This window comes from Macadamia integrifolia, unplaced genomic scaffold, assembly GCF_013358625.1.
Source record: "Macadamia integrifolia cultivar HAES 741 unplaced genomic scaffold, SCU_Mint_v3 scaffold2722, whole genome shotgun sequence".
Lineage (NCBI taxonomy): Eukaryota > Viridiplantae > Streptophyta > Magnoliopsida > Proteales > Proteaceae > Macadamia > Macadamia integrifolia.
In genome coordinates this window covers 10159-20784 of record NW_024868912.1, presented here as the reverse complement: position 1 = coordinate 20784, position 10626 = coordinate 10159, and the positions used below count along the sequence as shown (strand labels likewise).

General features: G+C 37.7%; 1 non-coding gene across 1 annotated transcript; it reads left to right on the top strand.

The window, feature by feature from the left end:
* The first annotated feature begins 9296 nt into the window (after positions 1 to 9296).
* On the top strand, positions 9297 to 9403 carry LOC122067118. Its single transcript, XR_006136593.1, has one exon. It is a non-coding gene; the product is annotated as a small nucleolar RNA R71 (small nucleolar RNA).
* The last annotated feature ends 1223 nt before the right edge of the window (positions 9404 to 10626 follow it).

The window sequence follows — 10626 nt, the reverse complement described above, 5'->3', positions numbered from 1 at the left end:
GATGTTTTTCTCTTGAACCTGAATATGCATTGTTTCTTGATGCCGCCAACCAGCTCATCATTGTGGTATACCAGATCCACAGTTGGCCTAGAAGAACATCAAGAACTTCATCTGAATCACATAACACCACACTTCCTCATATCCTTGGAGCTTTAGTTGAATAGAGCAGTGCAGTGCCTGTTAACCTCAAAAGTACTGCTATTTAGGAGAGAAACCTTGTTAGGTTGGGGGTGCTTCTCTATAGGTAGCTTCGCCCAATCGACAAAGGCATGAGTGAGATACCGCATTAATGCAGCTCCTACCATCAACAATAATCTCAGCAATTTTAGGGCCACTAGACATGTGAGTGTAGGTGCTATGTCTCCTTACGTGGACCCGATAGGTTGCCCTCATCATCACCAAATTCTCATTCATCATCAGGCGGACAGCATAATACTCCTCTGCCAAATCATCCTCCTCAACAGTAGTAGCAACAACATTGGTCTTCATCCACATAGGGAAGAATTTGGTAATGTGCCCAAACTTGTGGCAGTTGTAGCATTCTGTATCGCTGCCGCTAGTTATTGGGTGCCTTGTCCTTATATGAGGGATACTAGAGGGTAGACCTAGTGGCTTGGTAGTTAGGGGGCTCTTTGATACTCCCTGGCTTGAGAACCAAACCTCCTGGAGGGGAGCTTTAAGTTTTGCATTGTCCATAAAGCCTTCTGTAAACAATCCTGCAAGTCATACAAGGTTTGGACATTGATCTCCTTTCTAATCTCGGGATTCAGCCTCTACTTGATCCGCAAAACCAGTGGGATGTTATCCTCATTGATTCTGGTGCTTGACATCAATGCATTGAACTGCTCCATGTAATCTGCAACAGAAAGATAACCCTATTGTAAGGTATTGAGCTTTTCATGCAGCCGAACTCTGAATATCTGATGCACTTGGGCGATGGATTTATGAATATCTTTTATTTACCTTCCTTTTTTATAGAGTTAGAATTAGTATGGTAGATTTTTTAATGGAGTGAGATTTTTATTTCTATTTTAATTAGATGCAATATTTGTTTCAAATAGGAAAGTAGGTTTGTTTTCAGTCTTTAAATAATGTTATTGTACCCAACAGAGGACAGAATTGAATGAATTTGAAGAAGTATGTTTTGGTTGGGATCGTTGGCTGCCATGGGTGGTTTCCTTCTTCCCCTTCTCTAATATTCCCTTTTCTTCTCTGATAATCTTCCTTATCTTTCTCTTCTGGTTTTCTCTTTTCCTTCTTTGTTATTCTTTTCTTTTCTTCCTTATCTTTTTATACTGTACTTTTCCCCTTCTGGAATACTCTATTCTAAACTAGCCCAACGACTCTCAGTTGGATCAAAACCCTCTTGAAATCAATCTGTTAACTCTGAAACTTTGGAGAAAGCATGTACTAACCTGGGCAATTAGAAGCCCTGTGGTTTTGGTGGCTGAAATCCTTCTCAGTGAGGATACCAACCTGCCATATATGGCGGAACCTGTTATTGTCGCTGATTCCTTGTTTCAGAAATCTGCACCTTAGATCTGTCTGATCTCTTGAACTGCAATGTTCTGGGTCGATTCAGTAGCCTCAGCGACCCCAGATCTGGAGATTAAGAGCTATTGAAATAGGTTCTAAGGGCTGAAGCTCGTTTTCATCTTCTTTGGTGTTCAACGAGACTGTTTGAGATTTTAAATGTAACCATAAGCGTACGGATCAGTGTAACTATGGGTCGAACACAGGGAGAGCAGCCACTTTTATTTTTTATTTCTTTTAATAATGCGAAAGTGAATTGATTAATGGTTGTGATCTAATTCTAATTACCGTCCTAAACATATGTATCTAAAATAATGTCCTAACCATTCGTCATCTAAGAATTTAAAGACGCAAGCCACGCAATTAAAATTAAATAAATAAATAACTGAAAATAAACAACCCATGTAATTTAAAAAAAACAATAAAGGAAAAAAAATGCTGAAATAAAAATAAAGTAAAAGAAAGGGGAGAAAGCTAGAGAGAGACTCACAAGTAGGTTTTTCTACTTAGCCCGAGGGATGCATCATAATATGAGCTTCCCTACTTGACCAGAGAGTCACTTTTATAAGGGTTACTCTACTTGGCTTTAGGAAAAGGGAGACAATTAAAATAAAAGCAATAAAATGATGGTTCTATGGCTAGGAGGGGCAAAGCCAACACATACACTAGCCATGAACCTTGGGGGAAAGGGATAGCAATAATGTAACGACTGAAATTAAAATCCTAAATTAAGAAAGAAAGGGTAGTCAGAAAAGTGAATGAGAGGGGGGAGAGAAGACTACTGAAGGAGCCTACTTACTTGAATCAATGCTTAAACTTGAAAGCTTGGGTGATTTGAGATACTACCAGTACTAAAACCAGATCTGGAATAAACCAAATTTGAAATTTCTAGTACTAGAGAAAACAAATCTTGAAAAAAAAAAATTGAACTTAAAAAAAAAGATGCTCCACGGCTCGTGATCTTGTCACCTAGATCTAGGCATAGAACTATAACTTTAAAAATTACCACTCAATTGCATAAATCATAAACATAAAAGGCTGAATAAGAATAAAAGAGTGCTTGCATTAATTGACATAAAAAACTATTACAAAAGTAATTAAAGCAAAAATAGGGAAGAACTAAAACTAAAGAGTGAGAGAGGGAGAGAGAGAAGAAAACTAAGCATAAACTAGAAAATAAACTAAGGGGAATAATAAAATAGGAGGGGGGAGGAAGGGGCTTTTATAGGGTTTTTTTCTTGCCTCCTTCCTTCTACAAGTCTTCTTTAAGAAAAGAAAGAAAATTAAATTAAATTAAATCTTGGTAAAAATCCTCATTCTCTGAGATATTGTGTGAGGAAAGAGAGAATCTGTTTCCAAAATTAACAAATTCTATTCCTTCCTTACAATATTCACCAATATCTTGCAATCTTGATTAAATCAGAAAAGAATCTCTGCATAACATCTTCAAGATCTTGTGAGGTGGCAAGGAGAGAAAATAATTTTCAGGATTTTGTAGGAGAGAAGATGTGGTACCAATGAGTGGGTCCACCTTTGGATTGGTTCTTGATTCACTTTAAGCACTTTCACTTGTAGACTTGGAAACTAAAAAAAAAAAGAAAAATAAAAGTAGTACTATCCAAAGTGGGGCAAAATGTACACTTATATCCTTAAGATTTCACACATTATTGTGCTCATCAAATTCCCCCATACTTGACTTTTGCTCGTCCTCGAGCAAGATAAATAAATAAAGAAATGAAAGAAAAAGCTTAACTCACTTTCGTAGGAATCACGGTTGCATTTAGCACATGCAACAAGCCTTTAAACCCCTAAGTTACTTTAGTGGACGAGTTGTGTCTCGTGGGTGTTTGTAGTGAATATACATCCAAAATTCAAAATAAATAAATCCCAACCTTGGCTAAAGGTAAGGCTCATACCGATCCAGAGCAAAGATAATTTTTCTTACAAGGGACCCCCACACTTGAACTTTTATTACCCTTGATCAATTCCAGGCACTAGCATATTTCTTAATTTGGAACTCACCTCGTCTCTTCCAAAACATCCTTATCTTAAGGCAAAACCACTTGTGAAGAAATAGGGAACCAATGACTAAGGCGTTGGAGTGTTTTTGACCAAAACATATTACTAAGCATTAATGACATTTGCACATTTTTTCTCCTTTTTTTTTTTTTTTTTCAATTCTATTCTACTCCACTACTTTTGGCCTGAATGAAATGGTGGAGCAAACACCAGACACTCAAGTTACTATGTAGCTTCACTTTTTGCATATGCCCACAAAGACAATGATGCTAGAGTTCCTTCAGAAGTTTCCTCCTAAGGAATTTCGATCAAGACACCACGCTTCCTGAGGCGCAATGCCCTGTCTAGTTCTAAGGGAATCAGCTCTTATTCTTCTTTACACCACATTTCACATTTCATTTAAAATTATGCATTTGTCAACCCATGTCAAATTAAAAAGAAGGTCTCAACTCCAAATCAAAAGTACAAGGAACCTACAGACTTACATATGGTCCAACACCATAAAACAGGGGTCATTTATTTTTCAAAAGAAAGTCTCATCTCAAGACACAGGCTTGTTTCTTTCTTTTCAATAGGGTTTTTATATGTTTAAAATGGGTACCTTAGTCAAAACTTTTATTTTCATACATCAAGCAACCGAATGGTATGATCATTAGCCAAAAGCCAAAGTAGGACTTCATCCTTTTGCAAGCTCAAAAAAAAAAAAAAAAAATAAAACAAAGTGGAAAAAGTAGAAACTGGTTTCCCTCCCCCACACTTAAGTTATGCAATGTCCTCAATGCATGGAAAGAATTAAAAACGAAGACAATGCAAGGGGGTCATACCTGATTAAAAGTTAATCATCAGTGTAAAGAGGTTCGTAGAGATCCATGACCTCTTCACTACTAGTATTAGGAAACTCGAGGAATGGTTTCAAACGCTGACCATTAACCTTCGAAATTACCCCTATTCCTGGATTCAAAATCTCCACAGCCCCATGGGGATATACATTGTGAACAACAAATAGGCGATCCCATCGGGATCTAAGCTTACCAGAAAAAAGATGCAATCGAGAGTTGTACAATAAGACCTTATCACCAATTGTAAAAGATTTACGCAAAATGTGTTTATCATAGAAAGCTTTGGTATTTTCCTTGTAAATCCTAGAACTTTCATAGGCTTCATTCCTAAGTTCCTCAAACTTAGATAGTTGGATCTTATGATGAATTCCCGCATCAGAAAAATCAAAGTTAAGCTTCTTGATGGCCCAAAAGGCCTTATGCTCCAACTCAACTGGTAAGTGATAAGCTTTCCCATACACCAAACGGTAGGGAGACTGACAAAGATCAATCTTGAATGCAGTCCGATGGGTCCACAAAGCATCAATAAGCCTAAGGGACCAATCCTTACAGTTGGGATTAACAGTTTTCTCCAAAATTTATTTGATCTGCCTATTAGACACCTCCACTTGGCCACTAGTTTGAGGTGATAAGGGGTAGAAAACTTAAGGGTGATCCTATACTTTTTCATTAGGGTCTTAAAAGGTCGATTACAAAAATGAGTACCCCTATCACTAATTATTGCACGTGGTGCACCAAAGCGAGAAAAAATATTCTCTTTTAAACTGGACCACTACTTTGTAGTCATTAGTTTTACAATGTATGGCTTCTATCCATTTAGAAACATAATCAACGGCCAATAGTATGTACAAATTCCTAAAGGAATTAGGAAATGGTCCCATAAAATCGATGCCCCATACATCAAAGATCTCAACTACCAAAATAGGATTGAGAGGCATCATGTTCCTCCTCTTATTGATATGGCCAAAAGACTGGCAGGCGGGACAAGCCTTGCAAAAATCAAAAGCATCTCTAAAAAGAGTGGGCCAATAGAATCTACATTAGAGCACCTTTGCGGTGGTCTTCTTAGATCCAAAGTGCCCACCACATGCATGATCATGACAAAAAGAGAGAATAGAATGTTGCTCATGATCAGAAACACATCATTGGATAATTTAATCTGGACATATCTTAAACAAATAAGGATCATCCCAGAAAAAGTGCTTAACTTGGGAATGAAACCTATACTTATCTTAGGTGGACCAGTGATCCAGAGTCACACTTGAAACTAAGAAGTTGACAATGTCAGCAAACCATGGATCATTCGACACTGTAAATAACTGTTCATCTGGAAAGTTCTTGTTGACTGGAGAATCGATAGTCAAGGAATTGGGAAGCCGAGATAAATGGTCTGTAACTAGGTTTGCAATTCCTTTTTTATCCCTAATTTCTAAATCAAACTCTTGCAAAAGTAAAACCCACCTAATGAGATGGGTTTTGGCATCCTTCTTCTGAACTAAGGTATCTGAGAGCAGAATGATCAGTACACACTACCACATGTGAACCAACTAAGTAAGGCCAAAACTTTTCTAATGCAAACACAACCACCAAAAATTCTTTTTCAGTGGTTGTATAATTGAGTTGTGCATCATTTAATGTCCTACTAGCATAATAAATGACAGTGGACAACTTATTAATCTTTTGACCCAAAACTACTCCTATGGCAAAATCCGAAGCATCACACATCAGTTCATAAGGTTCAGTCCAAACAGGTGGTTGAACAATGGGTGCATTGGTCAACTCCTTCTTAAGTTGTTTGAACGATTCTAGGCACTGTTTAGAAAACTCAAAAGTTTGATCTTTGGCAAGTAATGAAGTGAGAGGTCAGGCTAACTGACTAAAATTCTTAATAAACCTTCTGTAGAAGCCCGCATGCCCTAGAAAAGATCGGACGTCCTTAATGGATTGAGGAGGTGGTAAATTATCAATTAAATCCACTTTGGCTCTATTTACCTTAATTCCCTCCTCGGATATTACATGACCTAAAACAATACCAGATTTAACCATGAAATAGCATTTCTCCCAATTCAAAATCAAATTCTTAGATATGCACTTTTTCAAAATTAGAGAAAGATGATGAAGACATTCAGAATAGGAATTCCCCTGAATTGAAAAGTCATCCATAAATACTTCTAAGAATTTTTTGACCATGTCAGAAAATATGCTCATCATGCATCGTTGGAACATAGCAGGGGCATTGCAAAGCCCCAAGGGTATACGCCTGTAAGCAAATGTTCCATATGGGCATGTAAAAGTGGTCTTATGTTGGTCCTCTAAAGCAATTGGGATCTTGTTATAGCCGGAATATCCATCAAGAAAATAATAGTATTTATGTCTAGCTAACCTCTCTAACATTTGGTCAATGAATGGTAAGGAGAAGTGGTCCTTCCAGGTTGCCACATTAAGTTTCCTATAGTCTATGCACACTCTCCACCTAGATTGGAAGCAGGTTGGAATTAGTTCATTATTGGCATTGGGAACTACAGTCACACCAGACTTCTTAGGCACTACGTGAACGCTTACCCATTGGCTGTCAGAAATAAGATAAATTATTCCATGATCCAAATACTTTAGGATCTCTTTCTTAATAGCTTCCATCATCACTGGATTAGCTCTTCTTTGGGGTTCCATGGATGATTTGGAATCATCCATAAGATGTATATGATGTTGCACAATAGAAGGGCTTATACCCTTGATATCAGCCATGGTCCAACCTAGGGCTTTCTTATTATCTTTTAATACTTTAAGTAACTCCTCTTCCTGGCTAGAAGTCAAATTTGAAGAAATTATTACAGGAAGAGTCTGGTCAGGCCCTAAGAAAGCATACCTCAAATTAGATGGCAACTCCTTAAGATCTAGCTTAGGGGGCTCAACTATGGAAGGTTTGGGAATGGAATTGGAAATGGGTCCTAAGGGCTCCACAGGTGTGTGAAGACTCAAGATTTTAGAAAAGAAATTTTCACTATCATCATCCAACTCATCCATACACTCTTGGAATTTGGAATCAAAATTAATATAAAAGTTGGTAATTAAATCATCAGAAAAATCCAGAAAATCCTCAATCATATTAATCTCTTCTTCCATATGTGGTTGCTTGCCTATCCTAAACATGTTAAACTCAATAGTTTGGTTACAAAAAACAAATCTTAGGAAACCATTCCAACAGTTGATTAATGCATTACCGGTAGCCAAGAATGGTCTTCCTAGAATTATTGAGATCTCATCCTCGGTTGAGAAGGGCTTGGTATCTAACACAATGAAATCAACAGGGAAAATAAATTCCCCCACCTTTAGTAAGACATCCTCAACATCCCTTTAGGAATTTTAACAGACCTATCTGCCAACTGAAGAGTAGTTCCAGTGGCTTTCAATTCTCCTAATCCAAGTTGCTTGTACACATGGTAAGGTAAAAGATTCACATTTGCGCCAAGGTCAAGTAAGGCATGCTTAATGTAGGTGTTGCCTATGACACAAGATATGGTAGAGCTCCCTGGATCCTTATACTTGGCTACTATAGGCTGAGTAATTATGGAACTAATGTTACCTGCCAAGAATGTCTTTTTGGGCACACTAGTGATACGTTTGTGAGTACACAAATCTTTCAGTACCTTTGCATAGGCGGGGATCTAAGATATGGCATCCAAAAGGGGGATGTTCACTTCTACCTTTTTGAAGACTTCTAAAATTTTATCCATGGAAGCAGTCTTCCTTTTGTTTACCAAGCGATTAGGAAATGGGACAGGATGAACATAAGGACTGTTAAGGATTTGCCCCTGTTCAGAAGAATCATTTTTGGTTTTCTCAACCAAATCATCTTTATTTTTAAAAAAATCTTTAGGTTCATCAGACGAACCTGAAACAAGAGGCACACTTGTGTCCTCAACTGAAAGAGCGTTAACATGAGTAATAGATGAGAAAGATTTAGGAATGCTCTGTTGGTACTCTCTACCACTCGTAAGGACATAAACAACATTACATTGGTTAGAGGGCCCTTGTTGGGTCTGACCTTGTACTATATTCAGTGAGGCATTAGTTGATGTTTGTGAAATAACAGGCTAATGATGCCTAGGGTTAGGCTCTGGTTGACTGGGTAAAGTTCCTTTCTCCCTCTCATGCATAATTGAGACAACTTGAGTGAGTTCTCTCGTAAGATTTTTATGGCTTGTCATGAGGAGGGCCATATTTTTTTTCAAGTCACTTATTCTACTTACCTTTCCAGTGTTGGTAAACCCAGGGGGTTGCTGATAAGATGATAGGAGAGGGGCCCTAGAAAAACTAGCCTGAGGTCCTATATTTGACCTAGGAAAAGTATTTTGGAAAAAATATTGTTGTGAAAAAGGAGGCCTTTGGAGTCTAGGTTGACCTTGATTATAGAAATTGGAAGGCCCTGCTTGGTTGCCCTAATTCCAAGAGAAATTTAGGTGATTTCTCCATCCTGGATTGTAGGTATTACTATATGGATTATTTTGGTATAAGGCATTAACACTATCATTAGAAGTTCCCCCAGAGGTGTTGGGGCATTCTTCTATGAGATGTCCAGGAGACTGGCACCAAGCACAAATCTTAATCAAATTGACTGATTATGGCTCTCTAGGAACAATAGCCTCAATTCTCTTGATTAGGCTATCCAAATGGGCTTCCTTGGATACTATCCCATCCACAAAATATCCTTTTCCTCCTATGGTTCTTTCACTCTCTTGGGTTAATTCCCACTCACGGGTTTTGTCAGCTAAGTCAAGTAAGAATTCCCATGTCTTTCCTTCATCTGTAAAGGATGTGAATCCCTCAGGGTACATAAACTCTATCATTTGTTTAGTTGGGTAATCAATACCCTCATAAATTATTTGACATAAATGCCATAGGTCTAGGCCATGGTGAGGGCATTCTTGGAGTAGATCCTTGAATCTCTCCATAAGTTTGGAGAATGACTCACTAGGCTTTTGCCTAAACTAAAGGATATCACTTCTAAGCTTATTGGTCTTGTGAGTTGGGAAAAACTTCTTAAGGAAGACAACTGTGAACTGTTCCCATGAGGTTATGGAATTTATGGGTAACCCATACAACCACTTCTTAGCTTGGTCTTTCAATGCAAAAGTGATAAACCTAAGCTTAACAGCATCATCAGAAAGCTGTTGGATCTTAATTAGAACACATACCTCTTCAAATTCCCTTAGAAATAGGTATGCATCCTCAGAGGTCAACCCATGGAAGTGGGGCAACATAGTGATGTATTGAGATTTGAGTTCAAAATTATTGCCCTGGGCTTGTGGTAGAACTATGCAGGAAGGTTGGGCTGTTCTAGCAGGGTAGAACCTATCTTTCAGAGATTTAGGTGAAGGGTTTTGCTGTTGGTCTCCCATATTGAAGGGTTTTAAAGAGAGCAAACGTATAGGGTCACTACTTGTTGGATCTCTTCTTTCTAACCGATTCTTAGTATTACGTACCCACCTAACACTCATGCAACAGAAAACTACCCGCAACTAAAGTAAGACAAGCACAAAAGAATGGATAGCAAAACTCTTTTTTTTTATTTTTTTGATTGATTTTTTTGATTTTTTTTGATTTTTTTGAATTTTTTTGGTTTTTTGGGAGCTTACCGGCAGGGATCTGGGGTTGCTCAGGTCAATTCCTGAGGTACTGCTACAGGGCGAAACCTGTCTTTATCATACTGTGAGGCATGGCGACCTCCACTGATACAACTATTATTGCAAGTTGTTCTTCTCAGGAATTCAATAAAAGAAAAGGAAAAATATAAAACAAAGCAAAAAAAGCACTCCGATTTACCAAAAGAAAGTGAAAAATAACATGGAACTGTCTCTCCGGCAACGGCGCCAAAAACTTGTTTGAGATTTAAAATGTAACCGCAAGCGTACAGATCAGTGTAGCTACGGGTCGAACACAGGGAGAGCAGCCACTTTATTTTTTTTATTTCTTTTAATAATGCGAAAGTGAACCGATTAATGATTGTGATCTAATTCTAATTACCGTCCTAAACATATGTATCTAAAATAACGTCCTAACCATTCGTCATCTAAGAATTTAAAGACGCAAGCCACACAATTAAAATTAAATAAATAAATAACTGAAAATAAACAACCCACGCAATTAAAAAAATAATAATAAATGAAAAAATAAAAGTTAAAATAAAAATAAAGTAAAAGAAAGGGGATAAAGCTAGAGAGAGACTCACAAGTAG